General features: G+C 43.6%; 1 protein-coding gene and 1 non-coding gene across 4 annotated transcripts in view; both read left to right on the top strand.

The window, feature by feature from the left end:
* COP1 (COP1 E3 ubiquitin ligase) overlaps positions 1 to 12,561 on the top strand; it is a 212,431-nt gene that overhangs the window by 181,738 nt on the left and 18,132 nt on the right. The window lies entirely within an intron of this gene.
* On the top strand, positions 7,400 to 7,536 carry LOC141993035 (small Cajal body-specific RNA 3). The gene has a single exon (XR_012640731.1).

Raw genomic sequence — 12,561 nt, 5'->3', positions numbered from 1 at the left:
CAATTGTGGTTAGAGATGCATAGTTCATTGGCAAGCTGTAAAATTTCCTCTCAGATATTGTTCCAGCCATAGACTTCAGTACTAACCTGCATCACTTTTGCCATTCTGATCCTGAGCCCAAAGCAGCTCAGTCTGACCAACAGAAGGCTTTACTATTCCAGTAGCAGGCCTCTCCCAAGAGATAGTGGCCATGTCTCTACTACAAACATAAGTTGACATCCAGCTGCCACAGTAATTAAGTTGGCTGTGTCCATGTCCTTGTGTCATGCTCCTTGTGTCAGTGGAACGTGTCCTCACTAGTAGTGCTTGCATCAATGCAGAGAGCAGTGAGGTTTTGGGAAGGGCTTGCAGTGCTTCATGGGACTAAAACATTCTCGCAGAAATGACTGGGAACATGGCTTCAACATCCCATGATGCAGTTTTCTCCCTCCCCTGATTTCATCTGCAATCCTTATTTCATGCCTTTTTTAAAAAAAGCAGGCATAGCTGTGCATATGGCATCTGCAGAAACGCATGGACCCTGCTCAGCTGTGTACAATTGTGGCAAGTGTCGCAAACAGCACATGCCTTACCCTGCAGTATTTCCAGAGCTGTGAGAGGAACCGCCGCATCCTTCAAGTAGCCCTGCTGGAATGAAACAATTCCCAGTTGCTTCTGGCAGTCGTGCAGCAGCTTAACACAATGGAGCACTGGTTCTGGTCCTGAGAAACAAGCACTCACTAGTGGGATCACATCGTTATGCAGTTATGGAATGATGATCAGTGATTGCAGAAATTTTGTAGGTGCAAGGCCACTTTTCAGGAACTGTGTGTGGAGCTCTCCCCAGCCCTGCTGCTCAGCAACACTAACATGAGACCTGCTTTGACAGCAGAGAAACAAGTGGCAAATTCTGTGTGGAAGCTTGCAATGCCAGACTGCTATCAGTCAGTGGGCAATCAATTTGGAATTGGTAAATCCACTGTGGGGGGTTACTGTGATCCAGGTATGCAGAGCTATTAATATTCTTCTGCTAAGAAGGACAGTGACTCTGGGCAATGTGCAGCACATAGTGGATGGTTTTGCCACAATGGGGTTCCCTAATTATGGTGGGTCAATGGATGGCATGCATTTCCTTATCTTGGCACCAGACCATCTTTCCAAAAAGTACCTAAACAGAAAGGGATACTTTTATATTGTTTTGCAAGCACTGGTGGATCACCAGAGGTTTTATACCAACATCAACGTGGGATGGTCCCAGAAGGAGCATGATGTGTGCATCTTTAAGACAGGTCTGTTCAGAAAGCTGCAAGCAGGGACTTTCTTTCCAGACCGCAAAATTACCACTGGTGATGTTCAAATGCCAGTAGTTATCCTGGGAGAGCCAGCCTACCTCTTACTCCTATGGCTCATGAAGCCGGACACCTGGATACCAGCAAGGAGCAGTTCAACAATAGGTTCAGCAAGTGCAGAATGGTGGTTGAATGTGCCTTTGGCCATTTGAAGAGTCGCTGGCGCAGTCTGCTCACTCGATTAGATCTCAGTGGAAAAAAAATATCCCTATGGTTTATAGCTGACTGCTGTGTGCCTCATAATATCTGTGAAGCAAAGAGAGAAGTTTCCACAAGGGTGGAATGTGGAGGTGGATAGACAGTCTGTCTGCTAATTTTGAGCAGCCAGATACGAGGGCTATAAGAAGAGCTCAACGTGGAGCAGTGCGTCTCAGGGAGGCTTTGGAAACCCATTTTAGTAGTGACCCACAGTAGTGTGCGCTGTCTGTCTGTATTGGGCCTACCATAATCTGAACCTTAATGTGACTGCTACGTTTTGTTTTCCATGCACATCACACCCAGTGCCTCAGATTCCCTGTCCCTTTCCTCCCCTTCTGCTTTGAATTAATAAAGATTTCATTTTCAAGATCTGGACTTTCATTGCACGCAGATATAGACACCAAAAGATCTGTCACAAGAATTAAATCTTGGAAAGACGGTGGAATAAAATTGGGAGGGGAAAACACATTCATCTGGTCTTTAAAAGAACAGCGGCCTTGCCTGTCATACCTCAGCATATGTGCAGCTGTTATTCTTGACACCCTCCCAGGGGATTGAGTGGAAGGGATATTGCATTGGCACCCCTCACCTAGTGGAACACAGGAGGGGGAGTGTGGTGATGTTGGAATGCCATTCTGCAGAGGGAGTTTGAGCCTCGAGATGTTTCTCCTGATTGTCACTCAGACACCTCAACATGTCTGTTCCTTCAGAATCCCCAGCATCTACTACTGTGTGCCATCTTCATTCTCCGGGGGTCCTGTCCTGCTCATAATGTCCGCATCCAGTTTTTCAGAGAGAGCAATCCTGCACGTGCTCTGCTCGGTGTCTGCTGTCATGGAGGCATTTATTATCTCATTAAACATGTCATCGTGCATTTGTTCTCCTTCGTCTTATCTGGGAGAATCTCTCTGCTGGTGTGGAAGAATAACTGAAGGCCACACTTTCAGCTGTAAGCCATGCAAAGCAGAAAGGAACCATTGTCAGTGCAGACCCAGGGCCTAGTGCACAGTTGCTATATAAAAATTGCTCCCCTGAATCCATGCAAGTGTAAAGCAGAACATTTTCATTTCTACACGGTATTAATTGAACCGGTTTGCTGCCCCAGCCATGATGGGTTTGGTCTGGGGGCAGGGGCATCAGACCGTCTGCAGCCGTGGAACCGTAGATGGCCAGGGGGCCATGCCACCTTCTCTTTGTAACATGGATGTTGTCTGGAGGTCGGGGACCAGTGTTCCACCTCCCAAACTGCAAGCCTTGGCAGAGGCGGCACAGCGGGGGAGGTGTGTGTGCTTGCAGTGGCATGTGGTCACCACAACATTTTCCTTATTTCCCCGTTGCTCTCTAGCGCCCAAGGCTCGTAGTTTTTGAGGTCAGCGCTGACCCCTGCCACCCAAACTGTCCATGTTTTGTAAAGCTTGGGTGACTGGGCAGAAAATGACAAGAGGTTGTGGGGGGGCCAGGCACAGGCACTACTGTTTGCACTTTGAGCAATTTAAATGTAAACTACCACCATCTCCCATAGGTGACCCTAGCTGATATCATGCTCCTGAGGGTAACAGAGGCCGCAAGGGAACAGCTGCTGCAAGCATCCAGGTACATACCAGGACTTTATGTTGCCATGCTGTGTACTGCGATGATGCCAGGCGAATTAATACTGGAGTGGGGTGGGAAAGTGTCCTACTGCAGTGGAAGAAATAAGGCAGCCCTTCCCAGAAACCTTCTGCAATGGATTGCAGAGTACTTCCATGAAAGTTTCCTGGAGATCTCTAGGAAGGAATCCTAGGACATCCCTGTGTACATAATCTTTTTCAGAGGGCACCCTCTGCCTATCTGGTGTAGCCACTGGGAAGCAAATAGCCACTCTACCTCAATTGTTTTTTTAAATAAAAAGTGGAATATAAGAACATGTGACCCCAAAATATTAATTGGAATTGCATACTCACCAGAGGTTCCTTCCCTGGCATCACTCTCGGCCATGCTGATCTGTTGCAACTGGCTGGACTGTTCCGGGGTTATAAACAGCTCCTGGCTCTCTAGGACAGTGGATCCAGTGCTCTCCTGTCTCCCATTCCTCTTCCTTGTCCATGAAGGACAGTGTTGTCTGCGGTGGCCCATGTCTCCGACTCCTCAGAGGTACTGCGCTGCTCTTGGGGGTCATGGTAGGGTCGCAGCTGAGAATAGCATGCAGCTCCTTGTAAAAATGGCATGTATGCGGTACTGAACCAGAGCGACTGTTCATCTCCCTTGCCTTCTGCTATGCCTGCTGCAGTTCCTTGATTTTCACATGGCACCGCTGTGTCCCTAGTGTAGCCCTTCTGCCCCATGCTGCGAGTGATCTGCTTGTATATGTCTATGGTTCTACGGCTGGATCAGAGCTGTGCCTGCACAGCCTCTTCTTCCCACAGACCCAGAAGATCCACCACCTCCTATGTACTCCAGGCAGGAGCATGTTTGGAGTGTGGCGCTGGCATGATCAGCTGGGCAGGTGAGCTTTCCACGCCGAACAAACAGGAAATTAAAATTCAAAAGTTCCTGGTTGTTTAACAGGGGAGGGGCTGTTTCCTGTGTACCTGGCTGCTGGGCAGTGGAGTTGAGAATGGTGGCCAGAGCGGTCACAGCGGAGCATTGTGGGACATCTCCTGGAGGCCAGATAAGTCGACATAAGCCACACAGCATCTACGCTGCCACTGCATCAACCTAACTACGTCGAATTGAGCACTACGCCTCTCGTGGATGTGGAGTAATTAAGTAGTGATAGCAGGTGAGTTGCATCAGTGGACGGAACCTGGTAGCATAGACACAGACGACATTAGGTTGACCTAAGCTGCCTTACGTCGACCTACCTGTGTAATGTAGACCAGGCCACTGTAGTTCAATATACTGAATATGGGCCTGAGCGCCAGGAACTTCTGGTTTCTAATCCCACTTGTGCCACTGACTCCCTGGGTGACATTTGACAACACACTTACCTTCTTTGTGCTTCAATTGCTTCATTCGTAAAGCGAGAATTATATTTACCTTCCTCAGGTGGGTGCTGTGAGGACTAATTTTTATACAGAGCTTTGAAACTATAGAGTGCCATAAGTGATTGTTTTTCTGAGCAGACTGTCATGTTGCATGGTGGTTTTGTGAGATGGACAAGTGTACACTGAGAGAGGTTGAGATTGTTACATGAATTTCATGTAACGAATCTAAATTTGAACCCAGTTTTCTTGAGACAAAAGTTAGTGAAGTAGTCTGACACATGTTGTGCCTTGTTTTCTCTCCCTTTGCCCAGCCCCATTCAGAAAACCACATACTGTATGTGCCATATGCATATTTTCTTAAAAGCCACTTCTTACAGCAACAGTTCTCCATTTGAAGTCATGATCTACAATTGTAGATGATTGTATCTAGATATTACCATTCATTATCTTTTCTATTACTGATAAAAACACACGCCAGTTCACTGTAAATTGAAATCCGTAGTATTCAGTCCTGGTAAAACAAATAGTTCCTTTCCTCAGAAGTTCATTCTGTTCTGTCCAGTCCTTTCTTATTGTCTGTGTTAATCTGTTTTGAAATGTTTTAAGGAATCAGCAGACTGATAAAATGGCAATGTAGCATTGCCATTCACTCTGGCTTCAGTCACCATGACTTCTATTGAGGAGTAAATCAACAGCAGTGCAGGAGGAATATTTAAAGGGCACTAGTCCAGAGAGGATGAAATAGATTAGACAAGTAATCAAATATAGGAGAAATACTATTTCTTTCACCCCTTCTATCTTCTTCAAGTTGGCTTTTCTAATATTTATGCAGCTGGAGGATATCCAGGCAGATACCATGCCTCTCAACAGAGTTTTGTTCGTTTGTGTCATTGAAGCACAAATACTGATTATTTTAATCGTTATTTGCTTGAATCCTTTTAAACTTGCCTTTTGCCATTAGAATCTTTGGTATCTTAATACACTTCTGTTATTGCTGGAATTTTCTTTCCTTTTTGATCATATATTATTGGTAATCTCCACATGCATTCAAAATGACATTGGGTGTTAAAAAAAACCACATTAAAAAACCACTGTCACTTCAATTTGTTATCTGAAGATTTTTTACAGCCATTGTGCAAAATTGATTCCAACTGTATCAAAATTATTCATTATAAGGAGAGGTGATTTCACTTGTCCTATGAATTGGGCTTACAGATAAAATCCCCTCCAACTGTGAGAACCTGATTTCCTATTCACTGCTCTGAATAGAGAGTAATCTGTGGCGAGACTTAATGCTCAACAAAAATGATTGAGTTGTCTTCAAATATGATGATAAACTTTACCCAACAGCATCTCACCTCACTGAAATGTTTATGGTCTTACAATGTGAAGAAATTATCAGTCTATACAGATTCTATGCACTCGCTTCTCTGATATGCACAGTGCTAAGTGGCACCATGAGTAGGCAGGGGTGGGTTGTTTTTTTTTCTGCTTTGCTGTCTGTTAAAAACTAGCAGGCTTCTGTTTGACAGACCAAAGTTACCATTGTAAGCAATGGAATGGAATAGGTTAAGTCAGTGCAGTATGCTACTAGGCAGACGGAAATTATTTTGGCATCCAATAAACAGGATTAATTTTATCTGTGAAGAACTCGGATATCATAAAAATCTATTGTTACCAGGTCACTGCTATTTGTGAGGTTTGCTGGAATCAATATAATGCATTTGCTGTTCAGCTTTTGGGATCTGGATTCTAATCCTGACTAAAAGATTAACAAATGAGAATGAACGTAGTCTCCAGATTATCCCCAAACCACCAGGCCGTTATTTATAATGATCACTCTTGGCTCAGGAGAGCTCCAGGATAGTCATAACAGCATGTGCTGCAGGACAGAACTGAAGAACAGACTTTGATGCTTATACATTTTCCTTTTGTTATACCTGGTCTTAGCTAGCATGATCTTTCCTTCAACTTCAAGTGAAGTGAAATTCACTTACAACTCTATTTTTTAAAAAACATAATCCATTTATTTAACCCCTTGTTCCCAAGTGAGGTTTGTGGAAGTCCTGGCGTAAAAGATAGGTCAACACTACAATAAAACACCCCTGGCAGGCCTGTCTCAGCTGATTCTGGCTTGGGATGTGGGGCTATAACACTGTAGTGCAGATATTTGGGCTTAGTCTGGATCATGGGCTCTGGCATCCTCTCGCAGGTCCCTGAGTCCAGGCTCCAGCCCAAGCCCAAACCCAAACATCTGCATTGCAGTTTTATAGCCCCACACACCAAGCTTGAGTCAGCTGATGCAAGCCAACCATGGGTGTTGTATTGCAGACATACCCAGAGAGCCTGGGTAGCTCTCACTCACCAGTCAATGCCATGGGGAATCCAAACCCCTGTCCCCTTTTCTACCATCCAGTGACAGATCATATATTTTAAATCATTTAATATGCATATCCTTGTTCAAAGACAGCTTGATGTTCAGTGGCATTACTGTAAGGACATTGGCTTTTCAGTGCACCAATAGCTTGCTGCTCTACATGGTTTAGAGCTCAGTAAAGGGCAGGAGATCTTTAGGCCTAATGTCAGACTAGTAGAAGTATACTTTTTAAAATTTCCAATGAGCTGTTCCCCCAAGTTAATTGCAAAGGAGACTTGAGCGCCTTGTTTAATGCCATTATGTATGTGTGTGGTGTGCACATCTTTGCAACCTTTCACACACTGGCTAATAATGGTTTTGACCTTCTGGGTTAAATTTGCCTACTTAATTATATTTTTTCTGTAATCTGAATCCTTTTTTCTTTAGCTTATTTGCATGCATTAAAGTGTGTTAAATTTAGGATTTGATGTAGTCAGGGCCTGGGATAAAAAAATCAAGTAACAGGCCTTTTAATAATGAAATGCAGTAGAACTGGAAGCTGCAGGGTCTGACCATGTGGACAAATGAAATGTCTTTTGTCTGCATTTGCAGTCTTCCTAGAGTAAAGTGGAGGTCTCTGTCTGGTTTAGGACAGCTAGCTAAACCTGATCGTTCCCCTCCATACACTGTTTCACCCTCATCCAGACCTGTTCCCCACTCCTATAGCTGTCTCCACAGGGCTTTCTACACTTAGCAGGGGATCGACACACGGCGATTGATGCATCGGCGGTCGATTTAGCGGATCTAGTGAAGACCCACTAAATCAACCGCAGATCTCTCTCCCGTCGACTCCTGTACTCCACCGGATTGAGAAGAGTGAGGGGAGTCGATGGGAAAGAGTCTTCTGTCGACATCGTGTAGTGTGGACCCCGCAGTAAGTAGATCTCAAGTCGACGTAGCTTAGTTACACTATTCACGTAACTTAAATTGCATAGGTTAAATCGACTTTTTCCTGTAGTGTAGACAAGGCCACAGGCAGTAGTACAATGCAGCTGTAATGGATTGGGCGTGAGAGAGGGCCACTAGGCAAGGTTCCCTCTGTAATTTTCAGAGCCGAGTATAATTGCCGGTAGTTACCCAGCTCCTTATATTTTAACTAAGGCTATAATCATAGCTGTCAGGCTTTGTGTGAAATTTCCCTCTCCCCCCCCCCTTTTTTTTTGTGCTCATTAGGATAAGTAAGCTGGCCGTAGCGGTCAGTAAATTTCTCTTAGGGAAGGGACCTTCTGTAGGCCCTGATATCCAGATATTCCTGCTCTCAATATTTTTGAACTATTGTAGCACCCTTAGGCCTCAGTCAGTATTGAGACCCCAGGGTGCTAAGTGCAATGAAAACTCTACTGAAACACAAAGAGCATGTAGTTTTAAAAGAAAATTGACGACATCAAAAAGTGAGCGGTGAGGAGAGAGACAATAAAATTGTTACATAAATTTTCCTTTTTTTAATGGTTACAAGTTCCAACTAGCCACATCTGCCCTTTTGAGTCATTATGAATTGGCTGATTTCTTTTAGACATAGTGACACAAGTGGGACTTGATAGATTTGGAAGAGAAGGTAATGACCTAATGAATGAGTTCAGGGAGGGCATATGATTGATAATTCCAAGTGAATAATTTGCTTTTTTTAAAAAGGAAATATATTGGTAATATCTCACAGGCTGCCTTTGCAGCTATGCCAGTGCATCTGTGTTCGGAATTTTCTCTGACCTCCGGAAAGGTTTAGGTTCATTGGACGAGGCTTTACCAAAGCACCTGACTCCTGACACCCGTACTGTTCTAGTCCTGATTTTCTTATGCAGACAAGTGATCTTGTTTTATTACCTTGTCTGGTTTATTTTTAAATGAACAGTCAATACCCAATACCATAAATATGAACTCCAGGGAGCTTTGGGGCATGGGCTCCACTGCCCTTTATGTATTTAATGGACATTATAAAAATGCTCACGTGAAAATGCCAGCATGACCAATGTGGTATTACAGCAGTATCAACAGGACTTCATTGATAAGGTTCCACTGAAATTTTTGCTTAAAACAGGACTCAAAACCCTCTGTGTAATGCTTTTGCATTTAATTTAGTGTCCAGATCTGGTGTAGTGACTCTTCAGAGAAAAGTTGAATTTTCTGTGAAATTATTTTAGTGAAAAAATTACTAACTTTTGCAAAGAAAAGATTTTAAAATGCTTGTTTTACTCGCTTTCTTTTGCGTTCACTGTTTTACAACCATACTTTCCACAAGCTCCAGAATTCTCTTTCACAATCTGATACCATCTTGGCCATAAGCCACTCCTGGGATTTTAAAATGTAAAGATAACAATTTTTTCCTTACTTGGGATAATCAGACTCACTGATGGAACTGTTCAGATCCATCAGGCGTTTCAGTATTCCAGTGCTGCCAGACTGTCTCCCTGAATCTTGGCATGCAATCGACACAACAAAGTATGTGATTTCCTGTGCTCTACATGTACTTCTGCTGAGCAAGGTTGCTGGATATGTAGGTGGAAGCATGTGGTTAGGCTCAGGGGAGAGGTGTGGCTTTGGGGGGGCATGGGGGCAAGTAGGGATATAAGTAGTGTGGTGACTAGAGATGTGGGGGGTAAGCAGAGCAGGGCTTGAATGGACATGAGGGGTTGAGCAGAACTTTGAGGAGTTAGGAGCATTTGAGCCAGGATGTGGGAGAGGGTCTGGGGCAGGGAGAGGCTTTGTCCATAAGCATGCAGGGAGCTAAGGTTGTGAGGAGACCCCAGGGTGCCTGTGCCACGACATTGGTGCTTGAAGGGCTCCCTCAGCACTGAGGCTGTAGTGCTATGCAAGAAAAAAACAAACCACACATTACAGCTAGTCATTACAGTATTTAATGCATGACTGGAAGGCACTCATGCTGCGCTGACGTGGCAGGTATAAGAACCTGTGTAGGATAGAAACATGGAGCCTCTGATGTACGAATGCTTTGGCACAGACATTCTGCCTGGCATGTGAGGGAGCCAAGTCAGAGCCCATGCAGAACCATTTAAAGCTTCATACCTTGTAAATGTGTGCAAGCCACACTAACTCTGCTCTTCGTCAGATCACGTGGCCGGTGTTCGTGGAGATACATGTGGGCTGTGAGTGGTAGAAAAGTAGTAATTAGTGTTAGAAAAGGAGCATCGATGGTTTATTGAATGATTTATGTTTTGTTCGTTCCTTTTTTATGCAGTCTAGTAACCATAACTGAATCTAACTTATTTTTAGGTGGGAATTTTTATATAAGTTGGCACCGTTACTGGTAGGATATATGGTCCTGTCATCTTTTTGCAACTAACTTACAATTATTTGATAAAATTGCAGACAGACTAGTATATTCAAAGTATTAGCTTGAGTTAGAAGTGAAGGGTGAATGAAAGGAAATGATTTTTCAGTATGACAGAAATAGGGAATTCCCCTGTGGTGTTGAGACTCATGCATCTCTGTCTCATCCTTTTCTATCACAGTCAGTAAATCTGTCAAAATAAAATGAGGCAGAATATAAACTACCTGGCTTTAAACTCGGTCCATGGTGAAATTTTTTAAAGTTCTCATTTTTGTATCTGTAAAACATTGCAGAAGAATGAGACTGGAAGTGACTAGTAACTACTGAGCTGTGTATCTAGCATATGTTACTAACTTGAGTTGCCCCTCTGCATGCAGAAAGGTTAGGTTCATTGGACCAATCTAGCAGATAAAGTTATATAAGGCACTGACTCCTTGTCCCCTTAGGCATTAATTCAGATGCAGGCAGTAGGCCTCATTTAAATCTTTCAGATCATGCAAAGGTAGGATTACCATCTTTAATAGTTTATTCTGCAAGACAAACTGAGGGTGTCGTGCATGGCATGTGTATTGCACTGTGTCTGTGTCAGATACTTTAATGTGCCACAAGTCAAGTTTGTGAGATACTGTCAAACTTGGGATATCTTCTGAAAAATGGGAAAGATGGCAACTTTTAACAGTTTGCCTGACTTCTAATGTGGCTAATGAGCAATTGTTCTTGTTTGCATTTGTGCAAAAGTGTGTGAAGTTGAACTTCTGATTGTAGCTCTTAACATGCTAAGAGGAGAAGATCTCCATTTTCTTTCTCTTCCCACCCCCCCCCCACCCCTGCAAAAAAAAGTGAAAGATTAATAGTGAGATGTTAAGGAGAAATTGAATATTTGTCATCTATACTGTACATAGCCGTTTGGATTAATACAATGCTTTACATTTTATGGACAGACACTCCTTTATCCCTATCTCAAATCAGCTCTAACTAAACTTCAGTTCATCACAATGTGTCTCAATACCCAAGATATATTTTTTTAATTGGACCCAGTTTGTACAGGTGAAAGAAATGAGCTTTTGAGCTACACAGAGCTCTTCTTCAAACCTGAAGAGCTCTGTGTAACTCAAAATTTTGTCTCTTCCATGAACAGAAGTTGGTGCAATAAAAGATATTACCTCACCTGCCTTCTCTCTCTAATATCCTGGGACCAACAGGACTACAACAACACTGCAAACATTTATGTTTTGGTGATTAGTAGTAATATTGAACAATGTGACTTTACTCTAAAGAGTAACTCTTTTAAAATTGCATCTTGGGGTTCCATGCTTATCCTCTATTGATTCCCAGCGCAAATGTCTTTGGTTTACAAGTGAAAAGATACTTTTTTCTACCTGTCAGTTTGCAAACTCAGCCAGAGTTCTGAGTCAAGCAGCGTGTTTCCTTGTTACACCTCTGCACCCCATTCTCGTCTGTGGGTTTTCTGTGATGTAACTGGGGGAATTTGGAAACAATTCTGTTGATGATATATAGGATAACCTCACTCAGTCTTTAGCTGGGTTGTCTCTGCAGGGCAAACAGGACTAGAGTCATAAGGTTTCCTTATTTCCTTTCTAAATGTATGACTTTCAAATATGCACAGGAAACCAATGGACCTGTTAAGTAAAAATGTGATTCTTTTTTTTTTTTTTTTTAGAAAAAGAACTAGACAAATGCTTGGAGGATAGGTACAGCAGTGGCTAATGATCAGGATGGGCAGGGATGGTGTCCCTAGCCTCTCTTTGCCAGAAGCTAGAAATGAGTGACAGGGAATGGATCACTTGATGATTACCTGTTCTGTTCATCCCTTCTGGGGCACCTGGCATTGGCCACTATCGGAAGACAGGATACTGGGCTAGATGGACCTTTGGTCTGACCCACTGTGGCCATTCTTATGCATAAGAGTGGGGGGGTTCTCTGTGCAAGGGGCCGGCAATCACCACTTGTAAGGAAGACTTGCAGGAGATAGCAAGCAGGATGGACTCAGGCTGACAAACCTTAGACCCACAGAAGGGTAGATCAGATGTCATGGGGAGGATGTGTTTGAGCTCTCCAGTGCTTTATAAGAGTAAAGTGGTTAAGAAATTCCTTTCCTAAGACTGCATTCCTTGTTTTCCTGCTATGTTGTCTCTGAAGGATCTAGACTAAAAGCCCAGAGTGCCCACAGTCTGGGTGGAAGTCTGAGGGCATGTGTGTAAGTGGCGGAGGCTCAGGAAGTCTAAAACACGGATTTCAGGATTTAGGTTGGTTGGAGAGCGTGGTATCCCACATCCCAAGGAAGGGCATTGGATAAGTGGTCTGGGCCTGGGTGTGTGTCCTAGAGTCCAGAGCTAGAAACCATGA

The sequence above is a fragment of the Natator depressus genome, chromosome 8 (assembly GCF_965152275.1).
Source record: "Natator depressus isolate rNatDep1 chromosome 8, rNatDep2.hap1, whole genome shotgun sequence".
Lineage (NCBI taxonomy): Eukaryota > Metazoa > Chordata > Testudines > Cheloniidae > Natator > Natator depressus.
Note: the sequence above shows the minus strand (reverse complement) of the source record. Positions and strands in the feature narration are given on the sequence as shown.